The sequence below is a fragment of the Rhinopithecus roxellana genome, chromosome 5, assembly GCF_007565055.1.
Source record: "Rhinopithecus roxellana isolate Shanxi Qingling chromosome 5, ASM756505v1, whole genome shotgun sequence".
NCBI classification, from domain to species: Eukaryota; Metazoa; Chordata; class Mammalia; order Primates; family Cercopithecidae; genus Rhinopithecus; species Rhinopithecus roxellana.
The window spans coordinates 78,090,622-78,101,530 of NC_044553.1; the positions used below are offsets into that span (position 1 = coordinate 78,090,622).

The 10,909-nt window shown below is 45.9% G+C and overlaps 1 non-coding gene across 1 annotated transcript; it reads right to left on the reverse strand.

Annotated features, from left to right (window-relative positions):
• Window positions 1-8,187: 8,187 nt before the first annotated feature.
• On the reverse strand, window positions 8,188-8,257 carry LOC115898026. Its single transcript, XR_004057789.1, has one exon. It is a non-coding gene; the product is annotated as a small nucleolar RNA SNORD77 (small nucleolar RNA).
• Between the last annotated feature and the right edge of the window lie 2,652 nt (window positions 8,258-10,909).

Below are 10,909 nucleotides of genomic sequence, written 5' to 3' on the forward strand. Positions count from 1 at the left end.
CAGGCTGGTCTCCAACTCCTGACCTCAGGTGATCCACCCGCCTCAGCCTCTAAAAGTGCTGGGATTACAGGTGTGAGCCACTGCACCTGGCCAAAAAGAATGCTTTGACTCTCATCATCTCCCTCTCACCGTATTATTAATTCAACAAACATTTGTGAGTGCCTACCACATGCCAAGCTGATACAGTAATGAACAAAAGAAGAGGAGAGGGAGGGAATGGGAGAGAATCTCTGTGCTAATGGATTACATTTTGGTGGGAGAGATAAACAAGATGCGAAATTAAAATCTGTAGTGTGGGCCAGCAGTGGTGGCTCACACTTGTAATCCTAGCACTTTGGGAGGGTGAGGCGGATGGATCATTTGAGGTGAGGAGTTCAAGACCAGCCTGGTCAACATGGTAAAACCCTGTCTCTACTAAAAATACAAAAATTAGCTGGGCATGTTGGTACGTGCTTGTAATCCCAGCTACCCAGGAGGCTGTGGCAGGAGAATCACTTGAACCTGGGAGGCGGAGGTTGCAGTGAGCTGAGATCATGCCATTGCCCTCCAGCCTGGGTGACAGAGCAGAGCTCTGTCTCAAAAAAAAAAAAAAAAAAAAATCTTTAGTTTGTTGCACAGTGAAAAGTACTAAGGTGCAAAACACTAAAGCAGGGTAGGAGAATATGAAGTGGTTATGAAATGGTGTAGCCACGAGAAGCCTCACTAGAAAGGTAAACTTTTGTTGTGTTTCAGAGACGGGGTCTCACTCTGTCACCCAGGCTGGAATGTAGTGGTGCTATCACAGCTCACGCAGCCTCAACTTCCCCACCTCAGCCTCCCAAGTAGCTGGAATTACAGGCACATGCCCCACACTGGGCTAATTTTTGTATTTTTTAGAGATGAGGATTTCCCCATGTTGCCCAGCTGCCCAAGCTGGTCTCAAACTCCTTGGGCTCAAATGATTTGCCCACCTCAGCCTCACTGGGATTACTGGCATTAAGGAAGGAGACCACTACTACTTCCTGCTGCCCTCCTGCCCCCATCTTGGAGGAAAGAGACAAAGCAAAAAGTTGGAAAAAAACAAAAACAAAAGTAAGATAAATAGCCAGACAACCTTGGCACCACCACCTGGCCCTAGGAGTTAAAACAAGTAATAATAATAACGTTCAACTCCTGACCTAAACTACTTGTGTAATCTGTAAATTCCAGACACTGTATGAAAAAAAGCATTGTAAAACATTTTGTTCTGTTAGCTGATGCATGTAGCCCCCAGTCACGTTTCCCATGCTTGCTTGATTTATCACAACCCTTTCACACGGACCCCTTAAAGTTGTAAACCTTTAAAAAGGCCAAGAATTTCTTTTTCAGGGAGCTCGGCTCTTAAGACACAAGTCAGCCGATGCTCCTGGCCAAATAAACCACTTCCTTCTTTAATCCGGTGTCTGAGGAGTTTTGCCTGCAGCTCGTCCTGCTACGCATGGACCACTGTGCCTGGCCTGAATTTTTTATTTTCTTCGAGACCGAGTCTTGCTGTCGCCCAGGTTAGAGTGCAGTGGCACAGTCTCAGCTCACTGCAACCGCCACCTCCCGGGTTCAGTTGACTCTCCTGCCTCAGCCCCCGGGAGAAGCTGGGATTACAGGTGCCCCCCACCACACCCAGCTAATTTTGTATTTTTAGTAGAGACGAGTTTCACCATGTTGGTCAGGCTGGCCTCAAACTCCTGACCTCAGGTGATCCACCCGCCTCAGCCTCTCAAAGTGCTGGGATTACTAGCATGAGCCACTGCGCCCAGCTGAATTTTGTTTGTTTGTTTATTTTGAGATGGAGTCTCGCTCTGTTGCCCAGGATGGAGTATAGTGGCATGATCTCGGCTCACTCCAACCTCTGCTTCCCAAGTTCAAGGGATTTTTGTGCCTCAGCCTCCTGAGTAGCTGGGTCTACAGGCACACGCCACCACACCCAGCTATTTTTTTTGGTAGAGACGGGGTTTCACCCTGTTGGCCAGGCTGGTCTCGAACTCCTGCCCTCAAGTGATCCACCTACCTTGGCCTCCCAAAGTACTGGGATTACAGGTGTGAGCTGCCGCTCCTGGCTTATTTTTTATTTTTATTTTATTTTTTATTTATTTTTATTTTTATTTTTTTTTTTTTTGAGACGGAGTCTCGCTCTGTCTCCCAGGCTGGAGTGCAGTGGCTGGATCTCAGCTCACTGCAAGCTCCGCCTCCCAGGGTTCCCGCCATTCTCCTGTCTCAGCCTCTGGAGTAGCTGGGACTATAGGCGCCCGCCACCTCACCCGGCTAGATTTTTGTATTTTTTAGTAGAGACAGGGTTTCACCGTGTTAGCCAGGATGGTCTTGATCTCCTGACCTCGTGATCCGCCCGTCTCGGCCTCCCAAAGTGCTGGGATTACAGGCTTGAGCCACCGCGCCCGGCCTATTTTTATTTTTTTTAGAGACAGGGTCTTACTCTGTCACCTAGGCTGGAGCACAGTGGCATGATCATAGCTCACTGCAACCTCAAACTCCTGAGCTCAAGGTAACCTCTGTCTCAGCCTCCCAAGTAGCTGAGACTACAGAAATGTGCCACCAAGCCGGTTATTTTATTTTCTGTAGAGCCAAAAAAGGTCTCACTGTGTTCCTTAGGCTGGTCTTGAACTCTTGGCCTCAAGCAATCCTCCCACCTCAGCCTCCCAAAGTACTGGGATTACAGGCATGCTCCACCTTGCCTGGCTGAAAGGCAACTTTTGAATTAAGACATGAAGGAAATGAGAGCTAGCCATGTAGATATCTTGGGGAAGAATATTCTAGGCAAAGAGAATAGCAAGTACCAAAGACCTAAAGCACTTTGGCCGGGCGCGGTGGCTCAAGCCTGTAATCCCAGCACTTTGGGAGGCCGAGACGGGCGGATCACGAGGTCAGGAGATCGAGACCATCCTGACTAACACAGTGAAACCCCGTCTCTACTAAAAATACAAAAAAAAAAAACTAGCCGGGCGAGGTGGCGGGCGCCTGTAGTCCCAGCTACTCGGGAGGCTGAGGCGGGAGAATGGCGCAAACCCGGGAGGCGGAGCTTGCAGTGAGCTGAGATCCGGCCACTGCACTCCAGTCCGGGCGACAGAGCGAGACTTCGCCTCAAAAAAAAAAAAAAAAAAAAAAAAAAAAAAAAAAAAAAGACCTAAAGCACTTTTTGACATGTTTAAAGAACAGCAAGGAGTCTTATGAGGCTACAGTGAAGGGAAGGAGGAGAAGAGTGATAGGATTTTTTTTTTTTTTTTTTTTTTTTGAGACAGAGTCTTGCTCTGTCGCCAGGCTGGAGTGCAGTGGCGAGATCTCGGCTCACTGCAACCTCCACCTCCCGGGTTCAAGTGGTTCTCGTGCCTTAGCCTCTTGAGTAGCTAGCTAGGACTACAGGCACATACCACCATGCCCAGCCAGTTTTTGTATTTTTGGTAGAAACAGAGTTTCACCATGTTGGCGAGGCTCGTCTCGAATTCCTGACCTCAAGTGATCTGCCCACCTCAGCCTCCCAAATTCATGGAATTACAGGTGTGTGCCACTGTGCCAGCTAATTTTTGTATTTTTAGTAGAGGCAGGGTTTTGCCATATTGGACAGGCTGGTCTGGAACTCCCGACCTCAAGTGATCCGCCCACCTTGCCTCCCAAAGTGTTGGGATTACAGGTGTGAACCGCCACACCCAGCCAGAAGAGTGATAGGATTTTGAGGTCACAAACCTAATATGGAGACCAAAGTAGAATCATGTGGTCCATATTAAGGATGTTGGTCTTTATTATGAGATAGAGACCCACTGAAGAGTGCTAAGGGACATGGCTTGGCATATGCCAAACCACGATCACTCTGGTTGCTGTATTAAGAACAGAATGGCTGGGCATGGTGGCTCATGCCTGTAATCCCAGCACTTTGGGAGGCCGAGGTGGGTGGATTACCTGAGGACAGGAGTTCGAGACCAGCCTGACCAATATGGAGAAACCCCTGTCTCTAGTAAAAATACAAAAATTAGCTGGGCATGGGTGGTGCATGCCTGTAATCCCAGCTGCTCGAGAAGCTGAGGCAGGAGAATCGCTTGAACCCGGGAGGCAGAGGTTGCGGTGAGCCAAGATTATGCCATTGCACTCTGGCCTGGGCAACCAGAGTGAGACTCCATCTCAAAAAAAAAAAAAAAAAAAAAGAGAAAAGAACAGAATGCTGGGGAGAAAGCCAGCTAGGAAGTTACACTAATCCATGTGAGAGATGATGGAAACCTGCCCAGCACTGGGAAATAGGAGGGCATGGGAAGTGCTTGAATGCTGAATGTGTTTTGCAGGCAGAGCTGACAGAATTTGCTGACTGACCAGTGAGGTGCAAGAAGTGAGAGGTCAAGGAGGACACCCAGTATTTTGACTTGTGCAACTGTAAGAACAGAGTTGCCATTAACTTCTTGTTGACTAGAATTTAATCACATGGCATAGGAGGCAGAATTCTAAGAATTCTCCTGTGATCCTTGCCCTGGTATAATCTCTTTCTTCCTCTTTGAGGGTAGGTAGAAATCTACATGAGCTCATGTTCTGTTATAAAGCAAAAGGATTATCCAGGTGGGTGTAATCTAATCACAAGCCCTTGAAAATCACAGTTTTTCTGGCTGCTGGGCAGAAGGGGAAGACAGACAGTGTATTAATCAGGGTTCTCCAGAGAGGCAGAACCAACAGGAAGGATAGATATGTAGGTAGACAGACAGACAGACAGACAGACAGACAGACAGACAGATAGATAGATAGATAAAGAGGGTATTTTTTTTTAAAAGAGATGGAGTCTCACTAGGTTGCCCAGGCTGTTCTTGAACTCCTGGACTCAAATGATTCTCCTGTGTCCGCCTCCCAAAGTGCTGAGATTACAGGCATGAGCCACCACACCCAGCCAGAAAGTATTTTTTAATTAAGGTGTGTACTGTTTTTTTTTTTTTTTCAGACATAATGAATGCTATTGCACACGTAATAGACTACAGCATAGTGTCAATATAACTTTCACATGCACTGGGAAACAAAAAAATGTGAGCCAGTGCACCTGGCTGAGAGGGGATTTATTAGAGGAATTGGCTCGTGTGATTATGGTAGGTGAAAAGTCCCACAGTGAGCCATATGCAGGCTGGAGACACTGGGATGCTGGTAGCATGGCTCAATCCAAGTCTGAAGGCCCCAGAACCAGGGAGGCCAAGGATGTAATTCTCAGGCCGAGCCTAAAGGCCTGATAACTCAGGGCTACTGATGTAAGTCCTGGAATCCAAAGGCCGAGAAGTCTGGAGTTATTGTCCAAGGACAGCAGAGGAAGAGTGTATCCCAGCTCCAGCAGGTAGATCGGCACATTCATTTTTCCCTAGTTTTTGCCTCTGGAAACACCTTCACAGAGACACTCAAAAAAATGCTTTAGTAGGTTTCTAGGTTTTCCTTAATCCAGTCAAGTTGACACCTAAAATTAACCATCAGAGAGAGATTCCAAGCATGAGAAAGACACTGCACCAAGGCTGCCTTGAAGATGTAGGGGACCGGCCAGGTGCAGTGGCTCACGCCTGTAATCTCAACACTTTGGAAGGTCAAGGAGGGCAGACCACTTGAGGTCAGGAGTTCGAGACCATCCTGGCCAACATGGTGAAACCCCGTCTCTACTAAAAATACAAAAATTAATCAGGTGTGGTGGTGTGCACCTGTAATCCCAGCTACTTGGGAGGCTGAGACAGGATAATCACTTGAACCCAGGAGGCAGAGGTTGCAGTGAGCCAAGATAGCATCACTGCACTCCAGCCTTGGTGGCAGAGTGAGACTCTGTCTCAAAAAAAAAAAAAAGAAAATGAAAGATGTAGGGACCACATGAAGTGTCCCAGCAGCCTCTGGGAACAGAGAGCAGCCCCTGCTGCTCACAGCCCGTTAGGAATCAAGATCTCAGATCTACAGCCACAAGGAACTGGTTTCTGCCAAACTGAATGAGTCTAGAAGCAGATTCTTCCCCAGAGCTTCCGGACAAGAGTCCAGTCCATGGACACCTTGGTATCAGCCTTTTGGGACCCTGAGCAGAGAACCCAGGCAAGCCCAGACTTCTGACCTATAGAACTCTGAGATAATAAGTGGGTGTTGTTTTAAGCTGCTAAGTCTGTGGTCATTTGTCACACTGCAGTAGAAAACAAACACATATGGCCACACCTAACTGAGAGAGGTTGGTAAATGGTGTCTCAAGCTGGATATTCATGTGCATTGTTAAACTTGGAGGAGGAGTTCTATAATGAAAGAAAGAGAAGCATGAATACTGGGGAGATGATAAGACATTCTTCCACACACTGTGAGCCTGCCCTGTCCAATACAGCACACAGTAACCACATGTGCGTATCTTTTTTTTTTTTTTTTTGAGATGGAGTCTCGTTCTGTCACCCAGGCTGGAGTGCAATGGTGTGATCTTGGCTCACTGCAACCCCCACCTCCCAGGTTCAAGCAATTCTCCCACCACAGCCTCTGGAGTAGCTGGGATTACAGGCACCCGCCATCATGCCTGGATAATTTTTGTATTTTTGTAGAGACCAGGTCTCGCTCTGTTACTTAGGCTGGAGTGCAGTGGTGCAATCTTGACTCACTGCAACCCCAACCTCCTGGGCTCAAGTGATCCTCCCACTTCAGCTTCCTGAGTAGCTGGGACTACAGGTACACACCACCACGCCCGGCTAATTTTTGTAGAGACAGCCTCTTGCTATGTTTCTTAGACTTGCCTCGAACTCCTGGGCTCAAGCAATCCACCCGCCTCTGCCTCCCAAAGTGCTGGGATTGCAGGCATGAGCCACCGCGCCTGGTCTAAAAACACTCTTTTCATTCAGCACTACAGGTTTTAAAAGGCAGTGTTCCCATAAGACATAATGGCAAAGAAAGGAACTCCCAGTCACATTCAACAAACCTGTTTTTCCAGCTACATTAATGCACTCAGTTGATGCAGGTAAGTGTACGGGAGAGGTTCATGGAGAGATAGGAGGGTCCTGGGAACAAAGGAAGACTGTGGCATTAGATGACTGCAATCACGGAGACTCAGATGGTGCTTGTACTACCACGGTTCGTCTTTTGAGTATAGGCATGTCATATTCTGGACCAGATTATAAATTCTAGTAGCAAAGTGGGTAGGGTGGTTACTGCATAAGGAGGTATCACAATCTGTCATTTGGGGAGGGTGAGGGAAGGACTGGCTGTCACAGCTCATCCTCACCAAGGACATATGTGTAGTGCCCTCTGGTGGCCTGCAGTGGCACGCAAGCCAGGCAGATCAGAATCCCCCATCTCTCACCCCCTACGTCCCCACCCTCCTCCCAGCCACCCCCATCTCAGGCAAGACAAAGCCAGAGCCCTGACTGGTCTCCCTACTTCCCCTCCTGTCCACCAGAATGATTTGTTAAGATCATCAGATCATGTCACTCCTCTGCTCAAAATTCAGGGTAATTTCCCTTCTCCCTGAGTTATTTAGCCACAGTACTCAGTGGTCTCCATGGCTATACTCAGTATGGCACATCCCAGCTACCTTTCTGTCTCCACCTCCTGCCCCTCTCCCGGCTACTCACCCTGCTGTAGCCATGCCGGGCTGCCTGCTCTTCCTCTGTCAGCATAACACACCAAGCACACTCCCACCTCTGTGTTTGCTGTCTCTCCCATCTGGGAATGCACAGGTGACTCCTTCATGTCCTTCATATCTGTGTCAAATATCACCACATCATCTTTTGCACTAAATAAAAAAAAACCCTCCTCCCAGCACACTATATCCCCTTTAGCTGGATTCATTTTTTGCCACAGTATTTAATACCATCTGACATATTACATATTTATTTACATATATATGTGTGTGTATTTATATTTATTACCTGTCTCCCCTTACTTTCTGCTTTTTCAAAAAAGTAGAAACTTTGTTTTGTTCCTAGTTGAATCCCCAGGATCTAGAATAGTGCCTAGCCTGTAGTAGTGCTCAAATATATATGTTGGGGAAATAAATGAATCAAGATCTGAATAATGAGCAGGCATTGTATGACCTTCATTGTTTCTTTCTTGAATATCAAGACACTATCACAAAAAGGACAACTCTACAAATTTCTATAAAATTCATAAAATTCCTATTATATCCCAGCAGCTGGGGCAAAGAAAAAAAAGAAAAAAATTCCAATATAATCCCAACAGTTTTTTTTCCCCAACCACCCCAGATACATCAGACAGATGGTATACATCTCTTCATGATTCAATCTGCTGAACAACGCAACTGTCGTAGTATCCAACAGGTTTCTTTTTAATTGGATTAAATTATCTGACAATTTATTTGGAAAGAATAAAGTACTTAGAAATAGCCAATAAATGTAGGAAGAAGTACACTAAGGGCGCACTTGGCTTAGTAGTAGATCTCAGAAGACACTATAAAGATACCACAATAGCATTAATATAATATTGGCCTGGGCATAGACAAATAAACCAGTGGAATAGAAAAGAGAATCCAGGAATAGATATCTGTTTTTAAGAACATAAAATGTGAATAGTGCAATTTTAATTCAGTGGGAAATGGATGGATTATATAATAAATGATTATGATATTATCTATCAGGAAAATAATTGGACCTCCATTTTATATCATACAAAAATAAGTTCCAAGTATATTAAATACTAAAACATAGCAGGTACTTTTACTTATTCATTTATTTACATTTATACTTATATTTATATTTTTGAAACAGGGTCTTACTCCGTCACCTGGCCTGGAGTACAGTGGCGCAATCATGCTTCATCACAGCCTCAACCTCCCTGGCTCAAGCGATCTTCCTACCTCAGCCTCCCAAGTAGCTGGGACAGGTCTGTGCCACCGCGCCCGGCTAATTTTTTGTATTTTCTATAGAGACGGAGTTTTGCCATGTTGTCCCAGGCTATTCTCGAACTCCTTGGCTCAAGTGATCCGCCCACCTCAGTCTTCCAAAGTGCTGGGACTACAGGTGTGACCCACCATGCGTGTCCAGCAGGTCCTTTTAGAACCCCAACGAAGTTCAGAATATAGTTAATTTGGTCCTCGTGCCTATACGAAGACATGTGACTGATTTCATCAGAGTCACATTTTATAGTGCACATTCCTAATCTTTTGGTTGTAAAAAGTCCCATTTCACAACTGGGCTCAGAGTATGAAAGCCCAACGGAATGCAGAGGGAGTCCGTGGTGTGGAGAGGGGGATTGGTGATGGTAAGAAGGGGGTGCTGGACCCCAAGCATGAGGAGAGTTTCCATAGGAAAGTAGGGGTAGTGACTATAGCTGCCCAGCTGAGAATGTCAGAGTCCAAGCTAGGTAAGGAAATGGTTCACGGAGGGGCAGGACAAGAGATTGATCAAATAAGTAAATCTTTTCAGAATAATGGGAGCAAAGTTTCTATTTAAAATGAAAGAATATAGTAATGAGGAAACTAGAATAAACCCTGTGGCATTAGACTGGAATTGAAGGTATTGGGGGTGGATTCGTGGTTTTCTTTTTTTCTTTTCTTTTCTTTCGTTTTTTTTTTTTTTTTTTTTTTTTTTTTTTTTTTTTGAGATAGAGTCTGGCTCTGTCATCCAGACTGGAGTACAGCAGCACAATCTCAGCTCACTGCAATCTCCGCCTCCTGAGATCAAGCAATTCTACCTCAGCCTTCTGAGTAGCTGGGAATACAGGCACATGCCACCACACCCGGCTAATTTTTGTATTTTTAGTAGAGATGGGGTTTCACCATGTTGGCCAGGCTGGTCTTGAACTCCTGACCTCAAGTGATGTGCCCACCTTGGCCTCCCAAAGTGCTGGGATTACAGGCATGAGCCACCGCACCCAGCCCATGGTTTTCATTTGATCTAAATCTCTTCACCATGTTGAATGTAGACAAGAGGATACATCAGACAAACCCAGATCAAGGGACATTCTATACAATAACTGGCCTATTATCTTCAAAAGTGGTCATGAAAGTAAAGGAAAGACTGAGGAACTGTTCCGGACTAAAGAAGACTAAAAGCAATGTTTTGATCCTGGGTTGGATTCTTTTGCAAGGACATTATTGGGACAATTGGTGAAATTTGAGTGGAGTACATGGATGCGACTGTAGTAAAACATCCTTGTCAATGTCCTAGTTTGGATGGTTGTATTATACTTATGTAAGGAAATGTTGCTGTTTGTAGGAAATATGTACAGTAAAGTATTCTCGTGGGCAACAGGGCTTGTTTTTGGCAACATAAATGGCTCAAGGTAAAAAAAAAAAAAAAAAAAAAAAAAAAAAACACTCCATAAACCCTTGGTTAGTGGTGGTGGCTGAGACCCAGTGGGCAGGAAAGGCAAAACCTATACCTGGAATATGTACCTATTCCCATGAAAACGAACCTCTAGCCTTTCCAGGAGGGAAGGGGTTCATGTGGTCAAATTTCCACCAACTGGCCAGTTGGTTTCCTCAAGGAATGGTACCATATCCAGAGCTCTGAGTTGGTCTTTATTAGTGGAAAGCTAGATATTTGGCTGAGGCAGTAACTAGATCAGCCTTGGTGAGTGGGAATCCACTTTTTTGTTTTGTTTTGTTTTGTTTTGTTTAAAGATGGAGTCTCGCTCTGTCACCCAGGCTGGAGTGCAATGGCACAATCTCAGCTCACTGCAACCTCCGCCTTCTGGGTTCAAGAGATTCTCCTGCCTCAGCCTCTGGAGTAGCTGGGATTACAGGCACCCGCCACCATGCCTGGCTAATTTTTATATTTTTAGTGGAGACAAGGTTTCACCATGTTGGTCAAGTTGGTCTCGAACTCCTGACCTCAGGTGATCCGCCCACCTTGGCCTCCCAAAGTGCTGGGATTACAGGCGTGAGCCACCATGGCCTTGGGAGTCCACATTGTTGATCCATGGGTAGCCTCATCTCTGCCACTGTGGCTGCTTCATTCATGTG